Source organism: Miniopterus natalensis, chromosome 8 (genome assembly GCF_054644295.1).
Source record: "Miniopterus natalensis isolate mMinNat1 chromosome 8, mMinNat1.hap1, whole genome shotgun sequence".
Lineage (NCBI taxonomy): Eukaryota > Metazoa > Chordata > Mammalia > Chiroptera > Miniopteridae > Miniopterus > Miniopterus natalensis.
Window position 1 is genome coordinate 43,839,529 of NC_142088.1, and position 14,468 is coordinate 43,853,996.

The 14,468-nt window shown below is 43.2% G+C and overlaps 1 protein-coding gene across 1 annotated transcript in view; it reads left to right on the plus strand.

Annotated features, from left to right (window-relative positions):
• STK39 (serine/threonine kinase 39) overlaps positions 1-14,468 on the plus strand; it is a 245,975-nt gene that overhangs the window by 101,523 nt on the left and 129,984 nt on the right. The window lies entirely within an intron of this gene.

Sequence of the window (14,468 nt, forward strand, 5' to 3'; positions counted from 1 at the left end):
TTTTGGTTATCTCAGCTTGCTGTCACGTGTTTGGGTGTGGAAACAATGGGCAACAAAAATGATTTCATCTTTCCATTTATCAGCTTTGCTTAAAGAAGGTCAGAGGGGAGGGGACTGTCATGAGGACTGAACACTGAAGAGGTAAAATGTCCTTGAGTATCTTTCATTTGGATTTCCCAGAAGAGGAACAGTTTTTCTAAAGCAGTTTGAAATGACAAAAAGAAAAACAAAACTTTTGTTTTTAATGGTTACTTGGAATATCTGTGGGATATAGGTTTTTCCTCATAAAAAACCCTATGGTGCCTTTTATAGTCTACCTTATGTTAACTAAATTTTGTTAATGATTACTTGAAAAACTTGTAAATGATTTTTAAAATGGTATGTATGTGTGAGTGTATTTATTTATGTGTGAGAGTTTTATTTATCTGTAATTACCAATTTCATTATGGTATGAAACCTAACAAAATTTAGCCTCTGTTTTGGTTTAGTTTGGTTTTAAAATTATATTAGATATTCATAATTAAAAATATTTGTGTAGTCACAGATTTAGAAAGGGAGGTCTTGTCCCCCCTTCCTCCCCTTTTACAGTCATTAGGAAAGGTGACATGAATTTTAGTAGTCTGCTCTGTAAATAAAATTGGCAAAGAAGTGTGTGTTAGTGATAGCTCTCCTCGTGCTGAGCTCTAAATAACTTAGAATGTTAACTTCCAGAGATATTGCCTTTTCTAAAACATTCTGTATGAAATACATTTCACTAATGCCTCAGGATTGTTTTAAATAGATTTTAAATATACTTCAGAAGTGACCCATTCTGTATAGCTATCTGAGCACCCTGGCTGGACCAGCAGACTTCGGTAGGGTGGGCTGGTTCTGGGGCTGTGGGCCTGGGCTAGGGCCATGGGGATGCAGTGTTGACTGCAGAGACCTGAGCAAGGTTGGCCTGTGGGACGTCCCTGAGGGCAAGTGCCGACCGGAGTCTGAGGGCACCGTGGAGAAGCCGGGAGGAGGAGCCTGGAGAGATCCCCTGGGGTGCTGGATTCGGGCACAAACACGAGGTCTTTTGATCAGATATCTAAAATGTCAGCCAGAGTTGAAAAAAAGCTGTTAGAAAGCCATTGGCTTGTACAGTGTGTCCCCATAGAACATTTTTTTGTCCTTGCCTTTTTTTTTTTGCTAGAAGTTCTGTTTGACCTCAGCCTGTAGCTGTTCCCTGAGAAGAGGTTTTCCAGGCCTGTTTTCTCTGTTGAGCTGTAGCCTCACACCCCCAGCTCCTTGTTGAGTCGACAGCCAGCCTCTCAGGTGCAGTGATGCCAAAGGGCTCACCTTCCCTCCCAAACCTCACCGTCCTGTGCTCTGTGTGTCTTTCTGAGTCACCAGCCTCAGAACGCTGGGATGATTTTTATATTTAAGGCTTCTCCCCTCCCCGCCTTCCCCATCCGATCACCCCAGATCCTGTCCTCATTGCCCTCTGCAAGCTCCCAGCTCTTTCCTCGTGGTTGTAACCGGACGATTGCAGTCGATGTCTCACCGTTCTCCCTCCATTCCCCCTTTCTGTGCCTTCTTAGACACTAGCGCAAGATTAACTTTCTGACCACGTCACTTAATTGCTCAAAAGTGGTTTCCAAAATTCAACAAAAACTAAAGCAAGTAAATGAGGGGAAAAGGCTCCTGTCAAATAAAGGCCAAGCTCCTTAGCCTTGAATTCCTGGCACCCTTTCGGATTCCAGCCTCGTATCCTAAGCTGCAGCCGACTTGAACCACGTAGCGTTTTCACTGCATAGCCCACACTTTCCTTTGGAACTTCTCCCATCAGCTTGAGCAAATGAAGACTGTTCGGGCTGTGGCGTGATTTCCTTTCTTTTGAAAGGATATTTCAGTGATTTATTACATATTAACGTGCCATGCATTTGAGATCCCATTTTGCACGTACCTGAAACAAGAAGCCGCTAGAGTTTGAAGAGATGTGGTTTTTCACCCATGTCATTCGCCATTTCCTCGCTCTTCGCTATTTTAGACTCAAACCGTGGAGCGTGTTTCGTCATCCATCCTTTCACACGGAAAATGGCCACACATCTCAGTGTCACAGAGGAGTAAAGGGAGAACGTAAATCAGTTTCCTTAACCGTCTCATAGAAAAGAGAGTGCCCACTGTCATGCCACCCGGCCTCTCCAGCTTCATGAAGTCAGCCGTTTCCCTGCCACTCGCATTTGAAAGTGCGCTTTGGTTGTGAGCTCCATTCTACTCCCTGCCCACAGGTTTGGTGGCAGGCACACCGGCCAGGTCGACATTGGTCGCAGTGCGTGTCTTGTTCGTGGCAAGCGTCCGAAGCTGTTTGCTGGCTCAGTGAGCATGTGCTTGAGTGTATCAAGGAAGGGCCCTTTGAAACTCTGTTTTCTGCTCTCTTGACCTCCCCCAGTGCTTGGCCTATACTTGTTCCTGGGATTCCTATTAATAGCAGACAAACCCCCCTCCCTCAGGGCTCGTGATGCTGGTAAGCAGCCGTGCTGTTCCTTATTTGAAACTTCCCATGCAGGCTTGGCCACTGGGAAGTAAATATTATTGTAATCACCATGTGCACTGAAAACCTTTGTTGTCGGATCTCCTCGCTGGCCTTAGGTCTTAAACACTGTCTTACAGTCTTACAGTGTTTAAGTAAATTGACTTAAAAGTTGGTTCTGCGTGCTGTTTGTGGGCCTCGTGTTTGGGCCCCTCTGCGTTGACATCAGCTCGGCGGCTCACTCCCTCTTTGCAGCGGTGCCTCCGGGTTGCTCGCGCTCTAGCTCCTGGTGCAGGTTTGTTCCTCAGACGCTGCTTGTTGAAGTGAGTCCTTTGATTTTTGTCTCCTCGGTTTGTTGTTTTTCAAAACAGAAACAGACAGTCCATTGATATACCAGTGTTTACATAACAACTGGGCCTGTTGACCTAGCTCCAGACATCTAGGCAGCCATGGTGACTTGACATTTGTTGTCAAAAACGGTCGTCTTTTCACCCATGCCGGCGTGGCTCAGTGGCCAGAGCGTGGGCCCGCACCCCAAAGGGTCTCAGGTTCGATTCCCCGGTCTAGGGCATGTACCTGGGTTGCAGGTTTGATCCCCAGCCCCAGTTGGGATGTGTGCAGGAGACAAGCAATCGATGTGACCCTCTCACATTGATGTTTTTCTCTCTCCCTTTCTTTTTCTCTCTCTCTCCTCTCTCTCCCCCTCTCCCCTCCTCCCTTCCATTTCTTGAAAAATCAATAGAAAAAATATCCTTGGATGGGCAATTAACAACAACAACAACAACAACAACCAACCAAAAAAAAAACCACCCCACTCCAGTCTCTTTTCTTCTCTTATGGTAACCAAAATTAAGGAATATTTTTTCAATATGTATTTTTCTTTACCATGAGTAATCCTCACATTTGAAAGAGAGAGGGGCTGGCGTGGTAGCTATTCTCAGGAAGTCCCGTGGAGCCCGCCTGTGCTTCCCTTCGCCATGAGAGAGGCAGAGGCCTGTTATACTCATGAGTTTGGCCAGAATAAGGAGCGTTCGTTGGGCGCCACATAATTCCCTGTGGGTGGGTTATCGTCTCTTCATCCTGATCGACTCCTTTGAATCAGGGGAGAGAATCGAAACAGACCAGTGTGGCTTCCCTGGTAATCTAGCGATGTGAAATGATTTCTGTGTGTGCGGTAATTATAGAAATTAGGGATATTTGTTTTCTTCCTGAAGGCAGAGTATTTGGCCCATTCTGGGTTCTTTTCCTGATGGACAGTGTGGCTCAGGGATGATCTTAATTTCTTTTGCCCTAATTTTTCTGTCTGTGAATGGAAGTTCTGTCTGACCCCAGGCATGTGGTGAAGGGTAATGAGAGATTTGATATTCTTGGGCCCTGAGACACTGTAAATTCAAAATGAGGACATGCCAATAATGACTCCTGAGAACAGAGTTAATTGCAGCTATATAACTTCCTTTCAACTTTTCACTGATCCTTGAGCATGAGAAGAAAGGCGCCATAGCCATTACTCCTTCTCACGTGACTTTCTAGGAGCCCATCTCCAGCCGTCTTTTGGGGCTTGAAAGCTTGACCGTGTGGTGTTACACCATTTATCTGCTGGATTCACTGGGTGGGGAAGGGCGTAAACTATTCTGTTGAAATCACATACTTAGGGGTGTTGATCTTCCATTGGAGCACCTGAGCTTAAGTGCTGGCTGATGTCTCCCCTGTATGTTTGTGGGTTTTTTTAAATATATCTTTATTGATTTCAGAGAGAGGAAAGGAGAGGAAGAGAGAGAGATAGAAACATCAATGATGAGAGAGTCATTGATTGGCTGCCTCCTGTGCGCCCCCTGCTGGGGATCAAGCCCACAACCCGGGCATGTGCCCTGACTGGGAATCGAACCCTGATCACCTGGATCCTTAGGTCGACCGACGCTCAGCCGCTGAGCCACGCCCGACCGGGCTCCCCTGTATGTTAATGAGATGAACCTTGAGTCTCCACATTCACACTCATATTCAAACATTGTCTGTTGCTAAAACCTACCAATGGCAGGACAGGGGCAAAGGGTTAGGAGCTACACAGATACCCAAATGCCAACTGCCTCAGCCAAAAAGCATATTGGCCAGAGAAGGGGTGAGGTGAGGAAAGATACTACACAGACCTTTTTATTGCAGCTGCTTGTGTTTTCATGGGCAGTAGAAACACTGGAGGATTTTTGTTTGAACTTTCTGAATTATGAAACCAAGAAGTTAGAAATAGTCATCAGAAGGAGGGAAGGGATATTTTGTCACTGCTGCATTGGGGCGGAACCACTGTGAGTGGAAACAACTGGGATAGTCTGTGGGTCGCAGAATTTCTTATATCAGCCTGTAAGATTGGTTTCGTAGGAAGGACCCATTTGTTCGCTTCATTTCATCTTCCCTCATGCTTAGGAATAAATGGTAGGAATATTACGATTTACATTTATTTAATATAGTTGACCCTTGAATAATACTGGTTTGAACTGTGCTGGTCCACTTATATGTGTATTTTTATTTTATTTTCAGTAAATACACAGTCAGTGTCTGTGGATTTCACATCCATGAATTCAACCAACATCAGATCGAAAACAGTGCTTATTTTCCATCCGAGGTGGGAACCCATGGAGGTCAAGGGCCAGCTATACTTAATATGTGTTCCCTATTTGTCCTTTCTATTTTTGCATTTTATTTTGAAATAACTTCAGACTTATAAAAAGATCAGGAAATTAACACTGACACAGTATGATTATTTAATTTTCAGATCTTACACAAGTTTTACCTATTTTGCCACTAGTTATTTATTTGGTCCAGGATCCAATCCAGAATTGCTTGGTTGTTATGTCTCATTTAGTCTCCTTTAATCTGGAATAGTCTTTGTTTTTCTTTCACAGCTGTGACACTTTTGAGCAGTATAGGCCAGTTACTTTGTAGAATGGCCCTCTGTTTGGGTCTGTCTGATATTTCTTGAGGATTTGATTCAGTCAGGCATTTTTGACAGGAATGTGATGCTGTGTTCTTCTCAGATAAGAGGCACATGGTGTTCATTTGTTGCTTTACTGGTGATGGTAACTTTGACCACGTGTTTAAGGTGGTACCGGCTATTGCAAAAACTTCATTATAAACACAATTACTTCAAAATGGAGGGATTCGTTAATATTACATTCTTTCATTATATTAAACATTAAAAGGTAAAGTGAGCTCTAGCCAGTTTGGCTCAGTAGTTAGAGCGTCAGCCCTTGGACTGAAGGGTCCCGGGTCCGATTCTGACCAAGGGCACGCACCTCGGTTGCAGGCTCGATCGATCTCCAGCCCTGGTCGGGGCGTATGTGGGAGGCAACCAATCAATGTGTCTCTCTCACATCGATGTTTCGCTCCCCCCCTCCCCCCCCTCCCCTTTCCACTCTCTCTGAAAAGCAATGGAAAAAATATCCTCAGGTAAGGATTAAAAAAAAAAGGTAAAGTGAATGCACTTACTATACAGGATCATTCGTCTTTTTTCCAGGAAACATTTATGCTTTATGTCGTTCTGGTCGTACATTCATAGGGCACTAACTGTAGGATCTCCCCGTGATTTCTAAGCGGTCTTGCAGACAGGGCACACCTGGCTTAGGGTGTGATGTTGGAATTTAGGCAGGAAGTGGGAATGGCCTCTGCTTCTGGTCTGGATCTCTGTCTTTCATGGGGTGAGCTGCCTAATCTGTCAAATGGAGCCAAGGACACTTACATTGAGTTGCCGTGAGGATGAGATGATTGCTGTGTTTGGCACGTAGTGTGTTCTCAGTCCAACAGAGGCTGCTGTGACCATGTAAATAAAGAGAGTGATTATTGTGGTTTCTTTAAAACAGTGATTTACAGCCAGCATGCAGCAAGAATTTTTAAAGCATGCAGTACCTGACTATTTAGTCAGAGCACTGACCTTTTTTCCCTTAGATTGTCAAATGAAAAAATGATAACAGTCAACACAACAATAGCCATCCAGTGTGAATGAATCAAGATTATATGGTTGGTTTTTTTTTTGGTCAGATTGGCAAAAAGTATATTTTTGGGTGTGCCACAGAATTTTAGTAGTTATGTGTGCCAAGAGATGAAAAGGTTGGAAATCGCTGCTTCAGAAGTATGTCGTGAGATGGGGAGTGAGGAAGGAGTGATCGTAGAGGGGCAGGTGAGGGTGGGTGATAAAGTTTGTTTCTCTTTTTCGGCTGCTTCGGATGGAATGGAGAAAAGGCCCAGGAGGCCTACAAAAAGGAGGAAAGGAACAACATTGCCATTGCCCATTCACCTGTCTTCCCGCTTTCTTTTCTGCCCCATCAAGGTGCTGGCATGGGCACTAGCCAGGGCTTTTCCTCACTGCATGCTCCCTATTATGAGAAGGGGGGGGGGGTGTTTGTGAAGAGCCTAAGGGTAGTAAGAATTAAACACACACGTAGCTGATATCGTTTCTATCTTTTAGAACACTTTCCCATCCGCTTCCTTATTTCTTCTAAACGATTGTGCTTGGAGGGGGCGGGTATTCTTATCGCACATTACGGGTGAGAGTGTGAGAGCTGAAATGACTTGCCACACGGCTAATGGGAGGGAATTCTTAGTTCCGGCTCCGCGCACTTCCCACTAAATCATACTGAGAAGGGAGAGGGTAGGAAGGAAATAGAGATGGAGACGAGTTAGCTGAGTTCGATGGCGTAAGCTGGAAATGGGGGCTGTCAGAGCAAGCAGTCCCATTTAACACGTGCCGGGGTGCCCACGCCATTCACGGGCACTCGGAGGTGCTGTGGGCATCGTTGTAGGAACCTGGAATTTGCCACGGTTCCAGCAGATGTGGAGAGAATAGGTGATAAAAGGGCACTAGGGATTCTGAAGGGCAGAGAGATGGCTATTGCGAGTTTGGTAGCGTCGGTAGTTGTTGAAAACCTGCCAGAAAGTAATCGCATTTGTCTTCTGTTTTTGAGAACACATTAGGTAGAGCGTAGGAAGTTGTACGCACAGCGGCTGGCGCAAAATAATAAATGGCACTCATTGTTATCGTGATTATGGTAAACTGTATTATTTTTTTATGATCACATATATTACAGTTTTTTTATGATAATGTCATTATTGTTTTTGTAACATTTTTTGTTGCTGCTGCAGGCGTCACTGCTGCTGTCATGTCTCTGCTGCTGCTGTAAAAGTTGCTACCGTTGCGGCCGCTGCTGCCCCTAAAGGACTCTGAGATGCAGACAGATAAAAGACGCAGTCCGGGCAGTGAAGCCCGCCTGTCAGTGGGGAGCACGGTGCCAGCATCCCAGGCCATGTAAAACTCAAAGAGCAGCAGAGAATAAATGCTTTAGGATATGGTTATAGAATATGTACGACTGGGATGGGAAAGGTCCTGGAGCTGGCGGATGGGGCAATAGGGTGAGAGGTGGGAGAGAAACTCATGCTAATTATGGGCCTTTGTGCACCACGCTAGACATTTCATTGACACTTGCCTCAGTTACTACAGCCTTGTAACAATCAATGAAGTCCTGAGCAATAGGACAGAGGATAAGATATGCTAGGTTACTAAGACTGGTTAAAAAAAAAAAAAAGCTATAAATATTTTGAACAATAAGTAGAAAACAGCATAGAGGATCATAAATATCTCCCGGTTCACAATCCTTCAATTTGAAGACCTGAAAATCGAGACTTAGGGGGGTTAGGCCTTGATCAAGGCCACATCGTCCTATGGTGGCAGAGTCTGAAGCCAGCCTACCAGTTTGCTACCATTTAGAGTCTTCTTTTAGTCAATAAAGACGGAAAAATCTCTCTGAACTTCTGAAAATAGGTCTTTTTCTCTCTCCTGCCATCTTATAATTAATTTATAAGATATTAAAGGTTACATACTATCAAGAAACTGGAGAAGAAATAAGGTGATTTCATATGCTTTATAAATGGATTTTAGTTTTGTTCCAAGTCTGCCCAATAGAGGGCAATGATGGGTTTTAATTTTGTGAGATTATGCAAACCAGACAACAAAAGTTTCGGGCTTTGTTGAAGGTCTCAGATTTGGAGCAGAAGGATCAAAGGTATGTTAGGTCCTTACTGAGCCGTGAATATTAGGCAACTTAAGTCAGTTGGAGGGTTTTGTTACCAGGCAGGAGGTTGAAAGGTGATGATTTTAAGTACTTCTAACTGTTACCACTTTTATTTTAAATTACAAGCAAAAGTAATCTAACATTTGTATTTTATATAATTCATGTCAAAACCAAAAATCTCAATTTTGAAAGTGGGATTGGAGAGTTACTAGTAGTTTGTCATCAAATTAATGCAGTTCTGGGTGGTAGCAGGCCATTTGTAAAAAGTTCTTTAGTTCCCGCAGTTCTCAGGGCCAGTTAAACAGAGGAAGGAGGGAGTCAGAGTGTTTGATAACCCTGAAGGAGACATGAACTGACCTCTATAACTATTGCATTTATTATGGATTTAATGTAAAACACTCCTGAGCACTCAGGTAGGCCTGAGTGTGCATGTTCTCATATTACTTTGTGTATCTTTTCCCCATCCTCTTGTTTATAAACAGCCACATGTGTTTGTAATATAGCTCCCTGAGGAACTCACATGCTCAAGGGGAGGAAGGAAGACTGGTGGTTGAGGTAGTTAGTTATTTTTACTGTTTTAGAGAGAGCAGGTGGCCAGAGAGGTTAAAGTTATTGGTTTAACTGGATCTGTAACTGAGACAGATGTTCCCCTAGTATAAGCCCATGGCTGTTTTCATTAATTTTTTATTTCGCATGCATTATTTGAGTCAGTTTAGAATGTGGAGTTTGTTTGGGTCAGAATAGTGCTTTTGGACACTAGGGGGTGCTATCAGAATAGTTCATTTACTCTTAAGGATCTGTGGACAGGAATTGCTGACTAGTCTGTGAAAACCATTGCAGTTGTAGAGTTTTTCCTTTTGCACTGCGCCTGCTGTAAGGAGCTTGACTGGTGTTTGTGCTGGGGGTGAACTTAGGCAGAGGCGAGAATAAGGGAAAGAACAAGTGGAAAAAGCATCATAAATGACTTTCAGTTCAATTGGTGATTGAATAAAAAACCCCCACAGGTATTCTGGGTAAGTGGCCCTTTTCTGATGGCATTTGACTTTTAACCAAAAAAAAATACACTCTGGTAATTGTGATTTGCTAATCCTAATAACCCCACTTAAGGGGAATATTTGTATGTTCAGATAGAGGTGTCTTAAAGACACCAGTTGCTCGAGAGAGCTTTTTAAATTTTTACAGATCTTAGAGATCCACTTCTTGAAATTTAAAAATAATGTCATAGGTTGTGTAAATAGTATTGTGAGTGATACTCTTTGTACAGCTTGGATTTGTAGAGAACTGACTGTTTTCTTTTATGGAAACCGAATAGGCGGAATCAGTGGCTTTATTTATCATCCAGTTAGGCATTTGAGATCTGCCTGCACAAATGCATTATGTGACTTACTTTCTCCATTTGGGAAGTTTGCTAACTCTTTCCAAAGCTTGTGTGCCTCAGCTAACTCCTCTGAAACTTAACTGGCCTACAAGTGCCCGGAGAAGTCTGCCACTGCCTGCTTGTCCAGCGTTCACTGAGCGCCGCTGATGACAGAGCACTGACCGCCGTGAAGGCAGCCTGCCGTCATCCAGCTCGCCAGCTCACTCTAGCACTGGCAGGCCCTTGCTTTTAAAGGTGGATCAGCCTGGAGGAATGGAAAGAAAATTGGCTAATGTTGCAGCAAAACTGGTATAAAAAGTTAAATACCTTTTTGATCTTATGAAAACTCTTAATAGTATGACCGTGCCTTCTCCCTGGTTTAAAACCCTTCCATGGCTTCTTGTTGATTATAAGATAAGCTCCAAGTTTCTGCCACTTACAGGATGAGGTCCACGTCACTTGTAGGGTAAGGACCACCCAAGGCTCCCGTGACCTATGTTCCGGCCCCCTCTCCGGCTTTTCTGTCAGCTGCTCGCCCTCTCACCCTTAACACACATCCTTAGAGAATTACGGATTCTACTTTTCCCCCAGTACTCCTGAAATTCTCACATGTGTTTTTCGCGAAGAGGCCTGTACCGGTCCCTCTGTTTCGAAGGCTTCTCCCTGAACTTGTATCTTTCCAAGTCTAGCACCTCCTCTGTGAAGCTTTCTCGCACCATCGCCCTGCACCCCGGACAGTTCATCAGCCTTTTGTCTGTGTCGCTTCTGCACCTTGGGCTTGATTCTCTTGTTGCCTTTAGCGTCATCTGTGGTTTATTTCCTCACACTTCTGCCTTCTGTACCTGACTCTGAGCTCCTTGGGTGCAGAAATGGTGTCATATTATTCCCTGGGTCCCAGTACCCGGCACAGTATCAGGGTCAATCAGTAACTGTTTGTGGAATCGAAGTTTGGTGAGCCCGCTGCAAAATGATGGTGATGGCCTTTCATGGGAGGGGATGGGAGAGGATGAGGGGAGGCAGAGCAAACCTGCTTTTAGTTTTAAAGGAGAATAGTTTCAGTTGGTGCTGTATTATTGTATTTCACATCTAGGACCAAAGTTTAGGTTTGAAATCCTTTGCTATCACCAACTTGCTCAGGGGCTTGGGTGAGCCAGTTAATTTGACTCACCTTTGCCACCTTACCATAAAGTAGAATGGTTAGATTTTATTATCTAACAATTGTGTGTATTAACTACTCTGAATTATTTAATAGCAAAAATTTAGTGCCTAGCACTCAGCATATTCTTTATTGGCATTTTCCTCTTCACCTAGCACACACATTCAGTTTTCCTGTTACCTGAAGCCACATCAAATTAGAAAGATATTTCAAAACTAGATTTAAATTGGCTTTTAGTGCTTTCTAATTTTGGATTAGCTGTCATTTATCCCCTCATTTAGGGGGAATAATTTAAACTTAACTCTTTAAATTTAACTGTATATCGTGATCCTGTAAATCTTTAAAATGAGTATGACATTTTGGAGAAGGAAAGGTGAAGGAGATGGAGAGTAATGGAACTTTGGTGCCTAATTGGGAAAGGAAGAAGTCCAGGCCAATAGAAGGAATCCAGGCATTTGCTCTCCTTCCTCCCTGACCGCTAACGCTGTGGTCATTCAGAAAATGTAGTGAGGCCAGCAGAGGGCGTGGTGTACATGCTTAAAAAAATCATTGTGGGGGGGGCTCTGCTTGTTTTATGTTAATCAAATTTGATTGTTTTAATAGAGATGCATGGCTTTATTATTTTTTAAGCCCAGACATTTTTTGCAATTTCTTTTCACTTTGAAATTAAGTAGTTTTAAAACAAATTAAAATTCAAGAGGCCCAGTTAAGGTTGCACTTTGATGCAGGATTTTCTAAGCTTCCCATTAAATTACTTCTCACAAATTCTAATACTGATTTAGAAGCATGTATAATAACTTTTAACTTTTTTTCTCACATACAGAAAGGAAAGGAGCCCTTGTACAACTTACAAAGCAATAATAGAGCTAAGAAATTCAAACAGTAGTTTTTAATTCAACCCAAATTTCAAAGGCCATTTGAAATTGTTTTGGTTGTTAGCCAATATAATTCAGCTGGGGAGCACCTGGGAAGATCCTGTTTCATCAAGACGGTAAGGGCCCCATAGAGGGTAAGGACAGAGTCCTGAGGGGTGGGCTTTCCCTGTGATTCTTCTCTGTGGAAAGCAGTATGAGGTGGGAAGGAGGGAAATGAAGAGGAAGGTGAGAAATCAAGCCTGGAAAGAGGTGGAAGGGCCCAGGAATAGCTCTCTTAGTCAGGAAGCTGGGATCCACAAAAGTCTGTGCTTGAAGGTAGGACCAAGCTTGTGCTCTTCTGCCAGGCCCAGCCAGATCCTGGCTCTAACACTCATTTATTGGGTAACCTTGGGCATCAGCTGAACCTGCCCCCCTTGCCTCACCTGTGACATGCAGTTTGTTCAGTGGCTTCTCATTGATCCTCTAGGTTGAAAATCAGATTCTTAAGTGGGCCTTCATTGTTTGGCACAGTCTAGTCCCTTCCTCATCTTTAAAACCTGTGTTGTACTCCCCACCCCCAAGTTCTCCGTGTGCCCATTTACCCAAGGCTCTTGCACATGTTGTTGTCCCCTCTGTTTGGAAGCGTCAGCTGCCTCCATCCTCAGCAGACCTCGGGGTCAGCTCAAAGAGTCCTTTCTCCAGATAACAAAATTGGAATCATGCATTTATGGCTCTATGATCTACCTGCATTTTCATTTAAGATACCTATGGACATCTTTTTCTGTCAAGAAGCATGATGGCTATATAATATTCTGTTGCAAGAATGACTATAATTAATGTTCAGTTATTTCTTGATAGATGTTTAGATTGTTCAAAATTTTTAAATTGTTAGCCATACTGAGATGAACATTGTTGTACATGCATTATTGCATTCAGCGTTACTTACTTTGTTAGGGTATGTTCCTAGGAATGGAGTTGCTTAGTGAAAGAGTATATATGCCTTATGATTATTGGTGCCTATTGGCTTATTAATGTTCAAAATGGGAGACACTGTATTCAAATCACAGCCTGAGTCTTGGGTCTTTCACCTGTAGAATAATATGTTACTTATATGCATGCACACACACACACACACACACAGTCACAGATTCAGTTCCTAGCATATGGTATTTAATATTATTATTTATTTTTGGTATTGAAATGTTATTTCTACACATTTGTTTTATTCATTTTTTTCCTAGATATGAAGGTAGCTATTTTATAGAGAACATTCTAGGTCTTCTGGCAGTTTTTGCAACCTTGAGACTTTCAGTAACTTTGGAAGAGACAAGAACGTACCATGTACTAAAAGGATTGATATAGATCCTATTACGGAGGCCCCAGCTTGGGGTCCTGAACTCCTGGGCCACTATAGGTAGTTAGCACTGGTGGTGAGAGTATGGGGAGCCCCCTTGTTCTGCAGCCTGCTCTTGAATAAGGAATTATGTTTTGAGTGGGGACGGGCTGAGCGTGCACTGTTACGAGATGTTTTTGCTAATTATCGTCACTGCGATCTCTCCTGTCCAGAACAAACAAACGATACGCCAGCTGCCAGCCTGAGAGTAATGATCAGACCATTTGCATCACGCCTGGGGTTCTGGTTGGAGAGTGCTCATGGAGGTTCGGTGCCGGCCGTTTGTGCTGCACCGGCGCTGGCCATGCCAGCACCTACAGTCACAGGACAGCATCACACAGTGGATACCGAGCTGTTCCTTTTTAATTTGCTTTGGTCATATACTAGTGTCCTGGTTCAAATGCCCTATGATCTTAGGCACTTATAGCTTTTAGAGTTGGAAACCCCAGTTTTCGGAATCATTGCATAGGACGTTTTTAAAAGTATAACCGTGAGATTACATCCTCACTGCCCCTTGGCTGGCATTGGACCTTGGGTGAGTCACTTGGCTTCCCCAAGCCTCGAATTCTTCACCTTCCCAACCTCTGACGGTTTTTGTGAAGCTTAAGCATGACGGTTTATATCAAAGGCTTATGCAGCATCGGAAACACAACAGGACTTTCATAAATGCTTTAGCTTCTCTCTTCTCTCGTGCATCAGGGAATCTCTTGGAAGGAAGGAGCTGTGTGTTATTCAAGAGAGCATAAGGAAGAGTTTAAATGTCATGTGAGGATTGTCTTTTATTTCCTTAAGGAAATTAATGTCTAAGGTTAGTGAATTTCATCCCGCTCTTTCCCTCTCTCTGTCTCTGTGGAGCCCCAACAGCTAATCCTTGTTCTTCAAATAAAAGTGTTCCCACTCTTCTGCCAACACATACAGCCTTGCTGGTTTCCTTAAGGATTTCACATTGCTGAAGTTTATTTAGAGCTCTACTGTTCACTTCTGTTTTAATCGTAAGATTTATGATTTCTTTATTTGTTTATGAATCGTTAAGTTACAATTAGGTTTCCTATTGAGTGTATTTTTTATTAACAATTATAATTAACTTATCTGTTAGAACAGAGTAAAAGTTTTCTGATACATGACCTCTAACTCAACCCCTCCCACTGACTTTTTCTG